Source organism: Lonchura striata, chromosome 1 (assembly GCF_046129695.1).
Source record: "Lonchura striata isolate bLonStr1 chromosome 1, bLonStr1.mat, whole genome shotgun sequence".
Classification (NCBI taxonomy): Eukaryota; Metazoa; Chordata; class Aves; order Passeriformes; family Estrildidae; genus Lonchura; species Lonchura striata.
In genome coordinates, this window is record NC_134603.1 from 90,300,489 (window position 1) to 90,314,060 (window position 13,572).

General features: G+C 42.2%; 1 protein-coding gene across 9 annotated transcripts in view; it reads right to left on the reverse strand.

The window, feature by feature from the left end:
• ATXN1 (ataxin 1) overlaps positions 1-13,572 on the reverse strand; it is a 367,335-nt gene that overhangs the window by 220,121 nt on the left and 133,642 nt on the right. Inside the window, exons 1-2 of one of the 9 annotated variants that reach the window (XM_021553031.3) lie at positions 1,175-1,405; positions 683-892 (exon numbers count right to left, since the gene is read on the reverse strand). The exons of 5 other annotated variants lie outside the window; for them this stretch is intronic. The gene's annotated coding sequence lies outside the window, so the exon portion shown is untranslated. Of the gene's footprint in view, positions 1-152; positions 228-682; positions 893-1,174; positions 1,406-8,705; positions 8,771-13,572 lie in introns of those variants that run through there. 3 more of the 9 variants (XM_031503950.2, XM_021553023.3, XM_021553056.2) reach the window with 3 other exon arrangements.

The window sequence follows — 13,572 nt, forward strand, 5'->3', positions numbered from 1 at the left end:
ACGCACGCAGACACACACACGAACAAACATAGAGCGGAGCCCCCGCGCTCACGCGCACATACACACACCGCACACGCCGCACACTCACACACACGCACCGGCACCGCACACCGCCCCCCCGCACACACCAACACACGCGCAGTCTCACACACCCCGAGGCCGCCGCACCGGGGGCAGCCGCGACTCGCAAAATGTCCACCGTCCCTGCAGCCACCCACACCCCGCCCGGGCCGGGGGGAAGCAGGCGGGAGGGAGAGGGGGGGTGAAGAAGGAGGAAGGAGCGGGGCGGGGGGGGCAGGGCTGTACGAGCGGCTCCCGCCGCGGGGCCGCCCCGGCCCCCCGCTTCCTCCTGTGTCCCGCATCCCCACTCTGCTCCCTGCGCGGCGTCCTCGGCCATTTCGCGGCCGCCTCCCTCTCCCTCCCTCTCCCCTCAGGGCCGGGCCCGCGGCGGCAGCGCCTGCGGGCCGGGCCGGGCCGGGCCGTGCCGTGCCATGGCTGGCCGGGGGCAGCCGCAGAGAGGCGGGCTGCAGCCCCGTGGCGGGGTGGGCAGCGCTCCCCTGCCCTCTCAGCCCCGTGTTTTTCCAGCTGGAAATCGCCGGCGGTTTGCAGTCGAAACAAGGGAAGAAGCCGGGGGCGGCTGGGGGGGAGGCAGAAAGCAGAGGAGGAAAAAAAAGCCACTTACTGTAAAGTGTCAGTGGAGGTGGGGTTGGCGGGGGTGGGGGGGTCAGAGAGAGACTCGCACACAAATGTCTTCCTAGCTGATCATGGGGCTTGGGTCTGCTTTTTGTTTGTTTGGCTTTTTTCCTTCCCCCTGCAGTGACACAGGTCCGGGATGTCTCCACCACTGTAGTAGAAATGATGTCTGCGGTACAGCGCTCGCTCCCTCTCCGCTCTCCAGCATGTAAATGGGTAATAGAAGCCAAATATGGAGCAGTTGGCTGCCTCTGCAACAGCTCAAGGATCCTACTTCATGCAAAAGGCGGGGGGGGGCGGGGGGGGGGAGAGAAGGGAGGAGGAGGAGGCAAGGCAACACTCTGGCAGTCGGCCAAGAGAGCCACACAGATTATTGCATACGCACGGCACCGCCGGGCCAAGGCGGCCTTTAACCCTTTGCGGGCCGCCGCACGCTGCCCGGGGGCGGGGAGGGGGGCTGGGGGCTCGCCTCGACACTTACCTCCTCCTTCCTCTTGTAACACTTCAAAGGCCAGGCTGGCTCTCTACGGTGGGATTAATCCCTGCGCACGCCAGTGTTCCAGAGAAGTCCCCGCTCCAGTAGCAGGCTGCGTCGTGGGGCTCTCAAATCACTTTGCAGGCGGAAAGAAATGAGATGGGGAGGGGAAAAAGGAAAAAAAAAAAAAAAAACCAACCCCGAACCTATATTGTTTAAGGGGAAAGAAACAGACAGCTAGCGACGTGTGCTGTCCTTCAGAAAAGGCAGGAAATGCTGGTTTAAAGGATGCATGAAAATTGGTTGCTCAGTCAAGGCTAGTCTGTCTCTCTAAGGGAGGAAATAAAACTGTTCTGGAAACCAGGGAATGCTCTGAAGCAGCCTCTGCGAGAGTCAGAAGAGGGTGATTTTATTTAAGATGCCATATTGCATTTTGCTGTGGCGAACTGTGAAGTGATTTAGAGCAAGAGCCTGCATCCCACTCCCTTTTTCTGAATTAGTTTTATTTATCCAGATCCTTGGCATATGCTTGAGTTGCTTTGTAGAAAGTACCTTCCACTTCATTCAGACCAAAGAGACTCTGACTCATACCATCACTGAACTACAAGACAGGCAGGGCTGAACCACGCATGTTTGGGTACTAACTCCTTCTGGATTCCTCAGCACTGGTTTCATCAAAGATCCCTTTGCATCTCTCCCAGTTGTCTGCAGACCACTGTGAGCTACTCCCGAATTTCCCTCCCACCCCCTGCCAAGTATGGCAACTTACACTCCCCTGGCACTCCAGCCTCATTGTGTTTGTTACTCTCTTACTTCCCTCAACAAAGATGTCTGCAAGTGCCATAAACTACAGCGATGGGCAAAGTAACAAGCACAGATGCCAAACAGAGACCAGAGACTTCCTTCTGGACTGTCTCAGTCTGGTCTTCATGTTAAAAAAAAATTAAACAACCCCTCCACACCCCCAAAAATCAACTTACCAAGCTAGGTACAACTTAAAGAAATAAAACAAATTATGAAAGCAATGAATAGGATGAATGCAGGCAAAGGATAGTGGGATGGTATGCTTGCATGCAACCCAACAGTGGCCTATAAGAAGCCATTCACTCTCTGCTTTGGCATCAGGACAAGAAGTAGAGCACAGAGGCCCCTCCCCACACCAAAGACATTGCAAAAAAATGTTGCATAAATACCAAAGGCTGTTACATGCCAGCTCCAAGGAGCTGGACGCTGTGGGGTCCCAGGCCTCAGAAAGGCCTGAGATGTGCACTCCATGAAACATGGCCATCCAGAGCAAGCTGTTTATTGCAGCTTGTACCAATTTGCCATGACAATAAGCTCCAAGGTACCAGGTTTCTAGCAGATATACCTCCTATGTGTCCGTTTTATATTAGCATTAGGTTTTAGCTGCATATTAAATCTAGCATTAAGAGTCTAGATGCAAAGTACCCTAGGACTCAGTTTGCAATTATGCAGATCAGCAAAGGAGTCCCTTCTATGAAGGACTGTACTGGCTTACTGTAATTGCTAAAGAACATACTAGTAACATTGTAAGCTGCAGCATTCTGGATTTTAGAGTTGATACTGTAAGACAGACTAGCTTTAGGAAACATAAGGATCTTTTACCACAGCATCTGTATATTTAGTTCAGGTTCACTATGAAAATCAAAATGATTTTCTGTTCTAGCAGTAATCTGGAGACAGAAGCAGCAACAGGCCAAGATACCTTGACAAACATGCCACTCAGTACTACAAGAGAGTGAATCTAAAGCAGCAAAGCAGACAGCAAAATTGTATTCACCCAGCTAATGTAAGGTTCATTGATTTAATAAAAGGAACCAAGGGAAAGAGACAAAGACTGGAGATTACTGAAAATCAAGTGAAAGCCCTGGAGAAACTGAAAACCCATCATCAAGGTTCAATTCAGAGTACAAGGCATTCTGTCTGCCACCCTTTTTATTCCAGTAGTACAGAGTGTTACCTCAGGAGAAAGGAATCTTTCCTTCTCAAACATTCACCTTGCCAAGAGGTGTGGCACACTCAGAGAAAGAGAAGCAACATTCATGCTGAAGCAAGCTTTGGGCAACTTTCCCTTCTGCAGCAGGCTCATGTAAGAGGTTTGTGTGTTCCTCCACTCTGTGGCTACAGTGTGTGCCTCAGGACTCTCATTTTTTGCCACACTGTATACTCTAGGCTTTTACATCTTTGTCTATGTTTCTGCTTCAGAGTAGAAAAGAGACCCCCACAATGTAAGTGCTTTGTAAGTTAAAGCAATAGTGCTTTCCTGAGCCAGCAGGCACTTAACCCATGGCTCTGGGAAGTGCCACAACTGCCACCAGCCACGTCAGGTTCATAACCCACTCTCACCTCTGTTCTGACTTGATACACGTTGATTGCATTAACAGACGAGGGATGAGGGGACTATGCTGCTACGAACATGGCCTAACACACAGGATATGCAACCATGTCACAAGATGTCCTTGTGCCTCAGCAGCTCCCCTGTCAAGGGCCTACACTGGGCCTCAGTATATTCCCTGCACGAAGGATTCTACAAAACATCGAGGTGCTGATGAAGGCAAGTGAGTGGGACACAAGAACCCACACAGACCCAAGTGTTTTCATTTACTGCTGGTGATGTGCTGAAACTGATAGGATTCCCAGGAGAATATAATCTGACCAAAAGATACTAAACAATTTGGCATGCAAGATGCACACTGTCTAGAAGAAACTGTTTTTCAATTCACTAGTTGTAATGTGCTATCTACGCAGCATGTTTCATACAATTAATAGTACCTATAAAAAATGGGAGAATAGGAGGCATAGAAAGTTGGATATTTTTTAACACTAGTATTCAGGGAAATGCAGTGATTGACAGTATATTGAGTATGAAAAGTAATCTCACAATTATTGATCGTTACAGTTCAAATCTTCAATCTGTCATAAAATGACATTGTTGGTCTCATTACAGCCTCTAGTGGACAGTAGTAATCCACCTCACAGACCTGTCACACCATTTGCTCAAATGACAGGCGTTATCAAGGCAGAGAGAACATGAACACACAGGTCATTCTTATCCACCAGCAAAAAGGATTTTTGAATACAATCAAAGGTTTGCTGTCACTGCTTGTAAAGTGCCTCGCTTTATTCTCCAGGTATAGCATTGGCTTGTAAATAAACAGAGAACTTCTGCTATTCATTTCAATTTCTGACAGCTTTCATAAAATTAAATTAATCTCAAATATTTTTATAACAGAAAATATTGGTTGCCATGTTTTTGGCTTAAGTAAGATGTTTTTAATCCAATTCAGAATCTCCTGACTGTCCAATTCACCTCCTATCTATTTAAAGCTCTCTCACATTCAGATAATTTTTGCTAATGCAGTTATTTTTGCTATTATTTCAAACATATGCAGCTGATTTAAGGCATTTTTACAGCTTTCATAAATGAGAAACTCTAATTTGGATTACAGCTGGCTAATTAAGGTATGCTTTCCTCAGGAAAGTTAAAAATGTACATGATCTGAACAATAATGTGTTTGGACTATATCTTTAAGTGTCACTTGTGTGAACATAAAAAATATTACTAATGTCTTTCATTTTTGTTTATTCACTTAGAAATTCATGTATTCCCTGTCATAACAGAGCTATTGATGATGTTCTCCAGAACTTTGTGATTGTCTTCAGATGCAAGGAAATTAGATTGGTAGACACAGCAGCCAGTGCTGTCTCTTTAAAGCCACAAGTATCTCATGCAAATTAACATTTAGTGAGAGTAAAGCATTCATGAAAACTAAACAAGTATGTAGTACTACACTATGACTCAAAGAGAAAAATCTCATAGTTTAAAATGGTGGTCCTTTGCAAGTGAATTCGAAAGAAAGGTTGCCATTAATTTTTTTTTTTGGTTGGTTTGGTCTTTTATTACACTGTGGCTAGGTAAGGGTTGTAGGGTGAAAAAAACATTATTTGTCATGCCTTACAGTTTAGGTAATGGGATATTTAGGTTAAAAATATTTACCTTATCATTGTCTTGATTTTTTTAAAAGAAGCAATCAAGTTCTCTTTAAATAACAATAACTTCAATGGCTTTAAAGTAGCAATAGGTTCTTAGATGGAGATCTGACATTAGATGCTGTCTTTTTATTGTTGCTTTTTTAAAACTAGGCAAAGCAACTCATCAGGGAATTAAGTAAACTGAGGACTCTTCTAAAGTCTCAAAATCGAGTCCAATTTAGTCTTTTGAATACAAGGTCAGTCAGTTACAGGTCACTGCTCTGAAGGGAAGACCTGTTAACCTACCAGTGACCACAGCAGGATGGACCACAGTCACAGTTAGTCCCATAAGCTGTGGAAATCAGTGGAAAATAAAAGTACCCCTTCTCTAGGGGTGCTTAACTGGTCTAGGCACCTATCATGTAATAACTACTATGACCTGTTAGGTGCTTTATGGCCAGTGCTCTTCAGCCATCTGAGGTCTCGATCTGTGTACTGGCCTCTGTGTATCTCCCCTGACACTGCAGCTACCCATATGGCTGTGTGAACAGAAGGGCCAAGCACAAATGGAAACTGAACTCTGTCTTATTCCTGGAAGTGATCATTTAATCTTGGGGTTAAAGTACACCAGCAGAACACAGAGGGGAAGCTCAACTCTGCAGAAATGCTTTGTTTCCAGGGATGTCAAGGCAGTGCTGTTAACAAGGATTAACATTCAACCAACATTCAGGAGAATTTGCCAGCCACTGTCTGGGAGAGGGCTCTCAGGTGCTAGCAGGGAGCAACCAGTGACCATATTGTAAGAGACACATGTTGTCCCATCCCTTTAAGTCGTACCTGGTACAGAGACTTATCTGGGGGTTCATTTACCAGGATTTTTTCTGTCTCTTAAGGGTGTTGTGGTCTAGACAGATTAGATTTGCATCTACTCTGCAAACACCTAGGGTTGGGAAATATGTCTTGACCTTTCTTAAAATGTCTTACCCACATATAAGGCACTGTGGTTTCCAAAACCCACTAGTCTCTCTGATCAATGCTATACAAGTTTTGCTATGTGCCATGAGTTTTTATGAGAGGAGGGGAATGGGCTAGAATGGACTAGTTACTTGTTTGAACAGACATAGAAACTGAAAACATGGATTTTTGACTCCTAGATCCTTTAATGGCCCCAACTGAGCTGTTCTGGTCTATTGAACAAATCCTTCCTACCTCATGGATAATCAACCTACCAGACCTCCAGAGCCACTGTGCTCAATCCTGCTGCCAAGTCTGCTCTTTTTGTTCACATGCTAAAAATCTTTGTTTTGTTGAGAAAATGCATACCTTATAATGACAGCTATTTTCTACTCCCACTGTCTCTACCTCTTCACAAAATATGATACACACAGGCCTTGCCCCCAAAGCTGTCATGCAAATTCAGAAGTTTGGTTTACCAAATTCATCCAATATAGGTAAGTTTAGGCTCATGCTTTTGGTTTCAAGACAGTGAGAAGTGCAAGCTGCCTAATGTTCAATACCAAAGTTATATTGTATCTATATCTTCTTCAAAAAGAACTAAGACAGAATTAACCAAAAGACAGTAATGATTCTGAAATACAGGCTTCATCTACATAAGAAAGAGCTGAATTCCTTTGTTTTCAAAGGGTATCATATAGCAAAAAACTGCAATCACCTAATGCACAGGAATGAAGACTTTGAACCGTTCCTAAGTATCAAACAAAAATTGAAACTGAATAATTTTGGTGTGAAATAATTGCTATATCCCCTTATATTTGACTCATAATTGGAAAATCACCAGGCAGAGATGGACAACAGTCATGACAGTGTATTGCCTGGAGGGTAGGAATTCCTCAGCCTTGCAAGGCTTTGACCAACAACCTAAGTGAGCATGGTAAACATTTACCTTCAATTTATCCAATTACAAACTGACAGGGTATTTTTCAAGTTTCTTTTGCAAGGTGACAGGTACATGCCCACAGAACCCTAAAACTCCAGAGTTTTAAAAAGAAGACTCCTGGGAAAAGTGACAGGAGGCCTGAGGTAGGATATGACATTAAATCAGAGTTATTTCAGCATGTGCAGACCATATTATAACTAGACTGGCATCACTTTGACTTCTTACTGCACAGAGGCAGCATCTTTCCCTCAGAGATCTGCCAGATCTTCGTGTTCTCTCTTTACCCTTCAGCAGAGGCCTTTCTACTAATGACAAAAAAGGTTCTTATATTGACTGAGATGTCATATCATGTCTCTCTTTCCCCTACCCAATTTTTCCACAGAAGAGCTCCCATTTATGCCTCTCTTACTCTGCTTGATCTGTCCTTGGTCTGCTCTTATATCATTCTAATATGATATTATCGATTTACTTATATTTAAGGTAATGAAAGATACCCATTCAAAGCTCTAGAAGCCCTCAGACATAGCAATTACAAGCAAAACACAACAGTGTGAAAGAAGTTTTATCAAAAGGAACTTACCTGGGTAACCAGGTAGACCAGAAACATCTACCTGCTGAAAGCTCATCTCTAGTCTTCTCCTAAAGTGAGTGGGGTTTTGCCTCAGAGCCTCTTCAAAGATCATAAAATTCAAACTCTTGTGAAATGTAGGTTCTATCACATGGATAAATTTGCTCATGCGTGGACTGTTTTGTCATGGGGTCAAGTATAGACAACAGAATGGAGTGGATACCTTGGGGGCAGAACCATCTCACAACCAGCTTTCCTACTCAAGAGACCCTAGTTTTGGAACATTTCCCACTACAGAGTTTTCACAGCTTATACTCTCATAGAATCATATAATCATTAAGGTTGGAAAAGACTTTTAAGATCATCAAGTCCAAATTGTCAGCCCAGCACCACCAGCATCTTCACCATTAAACCAAGTCCTCAATGCCATAGCCATTTTTTGAACTTTTTAAGAATACTGACTGCACCACTTCCCTTGGCAATCTGTTACAATTCTTTTCAACCCTTTCTGTAAAAAAAAAAAAATCTCCTAATATCCGATTCCAACCTCTCATGGTGCAACTTGAGGCCATTTCCTCTTGTCTTGGGAATCCTCTCATGTTCTTTGTACTAGAGGACATAAGAATGGCCACACAGTGGCCATAGGACAACAGTGATCAGATGCTTAGGGAGACAATGGCATTATATACTAGTTTATCTATGTACTATCCAGCCTCCCACTATCTTCAGCTTAAGGAACTTCCTGAGCAGAATGTGGTTTCTGCCCATTTAGTGACCCTCAATGGATTTATCTCCCAAAATTTCTAGCCTTCTCCATGGACATCTGTAAATTGTAGGTATGTGCTATGTCACATTGCACAGGTCACGTCCCTGATGCTAGAAGAATCCCCTCATCCTGCCTGCTTCACTCAGTGTTCTTAGCACTTGCACTGAGACAGGGAATGGCCAGTCTCTACCCATACTCTCAATGTTGCACAGATCTATCATATTGCAACCCTCTAACATATTCCCCCTCCCAAGCTGGAAAGCTTGTTACCAAAACCAGTCAAGGCCTTCATTGTTTCTGCTGCAATTCTTACCTGGTTTTGAGTCCCTCTGTCTTGGTCTTAGCCCTGAGACATCTGCAATCTCTCTGCTATTCTGACTGTAGAAAAGTGATAGTAAAAATTGTCCTTTTATTCCACTGAACAGTGGTGACACAGTGAAATACAAGTATTATTACTATAAAAGCAATACAGAATGATCTCTTTTCCCAGGGCTCAGCCAAGGACTCGGAAAAGCAACAATTCCACATATCAAGGACAGGAGAAAACAGTAGTAATGTAAACAAAAATAAACCCATGGTTCTATCTACATTTTTTTCATACTTGTTTAGCAACACATGCTGACTAAAACCCTTCCCATTTCATAAATTACCTCTGTCAACCAGTCCATTCCTGTGTAAAAAATCAGAACTGATGGGACATCTCCCACCAAACTCAGATTATTTCACACACTGATATGCATAATAGGTCTGAAAAATATGACATGTTACAAAAGTGGAACTGCCAGATGGTTTTCCTGCCATTTAATCTGTCTCTCCCCTTTCCATGATGTATCTCATTTCTTAGGACATAAGTATTAAGTAATTTCTCTCCCTTAATTGGACCATCTTCAGCTAGGTGTGTAAACTTGGTGTCTAATTTAAGGTGTACAAGTTGTCCTGTTGTCCTAATGGTTCTGAATCATACATTTAAAGTGAGCTTTGTGCTTGAGGGTATGTCCTCATGAACATGTTTTAGTGAGGCATTCAAGGGTGTGGATTTACAGGATACCAGCTATCCCGCAATAACTGCACAGATGAACACCCTTTGCCTGCTGGTAAACGCAAAGAAAGCCCAGAGAGAGTCTCAGCCAAGATCTTCTCTGCCTTCTACAACTGCCCTTCCTGCTACCCCCTGAATGCTGCTCCTTTTGCAGTAAACCTGACAATTGCATATAGAGGTACCACCACCTCCCTCCATAGTGATCCATCTCCAGACACAGCTCAAAGCATACTTTTTCTTAATACACCCCAAAATCTTGCAAACTGAAGCTATATCTAAAGGACCTTGCCACCCTTGCTGTATTACAACTTCAGCCTTTTTTTTCCTTTCATGTTTATATGATAGGATATATTCTTTGCAGAGTCTTCATCATGTATCATATATACATAATTCTAATTCTTGAGCCTTCCTGTTCCCCCCTGCTGGTTAAAAACGCATAGCAGGGGGAGCAGGGGGGTTGGAAAGGGCAAGAAATTCCTCAAACAACTCTGAGTTAAACCAGGTACCCACTTTGGGAGGACGGAGCAGAGGGGAAAGACCTTGTGACTACTGAATACCAGTGGCTGCTGCCCCCAAGGGTATTTCTGAGAGCCTATAGGTATTGTTGCACAATGTATATATTTCACAGGGTCCTGAGCAGAGTTTATCAGCTGTAGGGAAATTCCTGCATAGTTTATCATCTGGGCAAGCATCCCAGCAACACTGCTGTCTCTCCTTAGCGTCTCTTCAGAGTATCAGAGGTTCCCAGGAACACTCCCAGAAGCTTTTAGCTCAGCATGAATCACTGCCAAGTTGAAGAGTTTCTTCGAGTCCCATGTAGCAATCATCCTGAAAATTGCAGAAGAGGAGCTTGCAGGCTCTACAACTGTCCCTAAAAGGCTCAACTTGTATAGGAGTCATTGTCTGGCCTCCAAAAATAATTATCTGAACTAAGACATGTTTATCTCAACCTTGCACATATTTAAGGTCTCACCAATGACATCACAAAATCTCCTTGTAGCTGGAAATAAAATTTTTTCCTTTGGTGATTTTCTAAAATCTTTTTTATTTTAGATTTTAATAATCCCTCAGATCCCTAAATGTGGATCAGCACCCCTTTCCTGTTCAAACTAGGTGCTCTAGTCAGTTATGTAAGTCCAAGTTTCCTCCCCAGGCAGTTTACAGCATAGGCACACAGGTTATGCTGTCTGCAGTAAATGATGCAGTGAAATACTCCATTATGTGACTTATCTATCAGAACAGCTACCTCCTGAGAAAAGACTGCAGTTTTGAGGCCAGTTGACTTTCCAGAAATGTCAAACAATCAGTTGGACAAAAAGGTAGATTTCTCCAAAGGTGAAATAACAGTAGTTTCCTATTTCAACCTACAAAAATTATAATTTTCTGATAACAAAATGAAAGAAAAACTTCCAACAACAACCAAGTCCCTTTTACTCTTGAAGAACCTGCTTCTCCCTATTTATTTTGCTTTTTGAGTATTTGCCTTTGACATGTTCACATTTTTAATGCTTCTTACTAGCCAAAATGTTAAATGGATTACTTAAGTTCCAGTATATTGCTTCCTCTGAATCTGTTACTCTTGTAGTGGCATTTTCCCTTAGTAGCACATTGAACCAGTGTAGTTTATGGTCACCAGTTCCTAGATTCCCTCTAGTGCTCAAATCTTCAATGAACAGAAAGAGAAATGTGTAAAATTTACCATCTTGAAATCCCTAATATCTGCACAACAGACCAAAAATTGGTTTTTAATTATTTCAAGACTTTAAACTCTGAATATATGGCTGTATAATTAAAATCTGGATTTTTAAAATATAATGAAAATACATTTACCCTTCAAATGTTTCACCTGCTAGTTATTCTACTTCAAACTCTTCAACTCCACAGTGTTACTATTTTGTTTTCTTTGATGCTTGTTCCTTTTAAGCTAACCCCAAAGAATTTTACTCTCGCCCACCATGGTTATCAAGCTGTGCTTTGTTACCACTGTAACTATTTACGATATACAACTCCCTTCTGTTCTTCCCAATATTTAGGAATTAATACCTTATATGCATTGATTAATAGTCCTTCTTTTTTGATATTCCTTTTAGGAGAGTTAGGAATGATCACCATCATCTCCATCATTTGGTAGCACTGCTCGTGGTCTGGTGTATTAGGGTGGTTGGTATGTAAATACCCTCCTTAATCATCATCATTTGTTTCAAAGATAAAACAAACAAAACAATAACAAAACCTCCTTTCTTTTGCATGCTGGAAACACATGCCATTAATATTAATTAATTTATTTATTTAAAACTTGGTTAAAGCATTTGCTCTTAGGCTGGGAATGTGACTGCCAAGTTTCCTGCCTGCAATTTGTTACGGCTCACTAGTAAACTCCTGAAAATAGGAATTTGAAATGGAAATAGTGACAGGCCTTTTAACTACACTATAATAAGCAGGGTGTTTTATCCTGCATACTGTATGTTGTTACACAATGGCAGCCTATCATAATGTGCATGGAAAACAAACAGGGTCTCTTTAGATCACTCTTCTGGCTAAAACTGGGCAGACAGAGGAAGCAAAACAGGCTGGAAAGACAAAAGACTAGAAGGTCAAGAACACCACACCCAGACCTAAGCCCTTCTGTTACACAGTGGAGCACAAGGATCTTAGAGAACTTGCACTTGAATAAATTGACTTTGATCAGCTTGCCATAAAAAAAGAGGTGTAGCCTGCTATATTGCTAAAGGAGGTAAAGAAGGAAACTTGTCCATAGTCTTAAGTGGCAAAGTAATGTACCCAGACCCACCCTGTTATGCAGAGCATAAAAACGTATGTTTCTTGCAAATGTTTCTTATCTGCTTGTAATAGTACGTTTCATGTAATTCTGCACATATAAAACACAAGAACATTAAAGCTGATTTGCACAGTAGCTTTTCAGTGACTGCTGTAAAGTGTAATTTTTCAGAGTTGCTGAGCATCCAGAGTCCTAAAAAGTCGCCTGAGTTTCTTCAGATCCACACCTGTGTAAATGATAGCAGCACTGCACCTTTGTGAAAACAGAACAGTGCTATTGCTATTTGGCAACCAGGAAAATAACTCAATCATATGTGCAGAACAGAACAGCAGAGTATCTGGGACTTGAACAGAGCACTTCTGCTTTATAGAACACATGTTTAAACGCCATACATTGAAGTGCCACATCACGTATATTTTTACTAATTGAGTTTACTTGCATTTGGGCACTGTACCAGCTACTCAGCAAGTCCAGGAGATTAATGTAAAAGCCTCTCTGCATTTAGAAAGTATAGTCACCCTAGATTTACAGCTGCTTACTTTGAGGGTGGCTGACTGCTGATCCTGGTGTCTTTAGCAACAGATGGTTTTCTGAGCTGCATTGATAATGAAAATGATATAATTTACCTCCTAACATTGAAATAAAGAGGCAGGAAAAAAGAAAAAGCAATATATTCACCTTCCACAAATAGTATACCTTAGTACACAGTGGGATAAGAGATGGGGTAGGCCCAGTCAAAACTCAAGGAATATTAGAAAATCACATGAGGACAAACTTACATTAAAAAAAAACATCCTGATCTGGACTGTGAAAGTATTGGCCCTTGTAATGTTAGAATTTATAGCTTTAATCTTCTTAAGAGCTGCATGGCTCTTCTCACATGCAGGGAAAACAGATTTGATGTTTGTGAGATTAAAACTACTGAGCTGAACTTTGCTTGTTATTGGCCAGAAGCACTTGGAAACCTAATAAAGCATTCCATTAAAATCTTGGCATTTTAGTAACACAAAAGAAGTAGGCTTCTCAAAATATGAGTCCAAGGCAAAAGGACACTTTGGGGGGCAGGGGAAAGATTGTGGAATTTGGATTTTAGCAAAGTTTGTAATGACTTTAAAATAGATCAAAGGAAATATGAGGTAGAGTGGAACACAAGCACTTGATGTAACTAGCAATGTCCAACTCTTTTTTGTTTTTTAAACTGCATTACATTTGAAGACACTTTTTCATGTTCTTTTAAACCTCATACTTTCATGAGTCTATGGGCAGCTGGAAAAAGTACAACACATGTCACTGACTGGATGTGTGGTCTCTAACAGGTAATTTTAAGGCCTGATTTAATAAGATTTTGAGGATCCACAACCA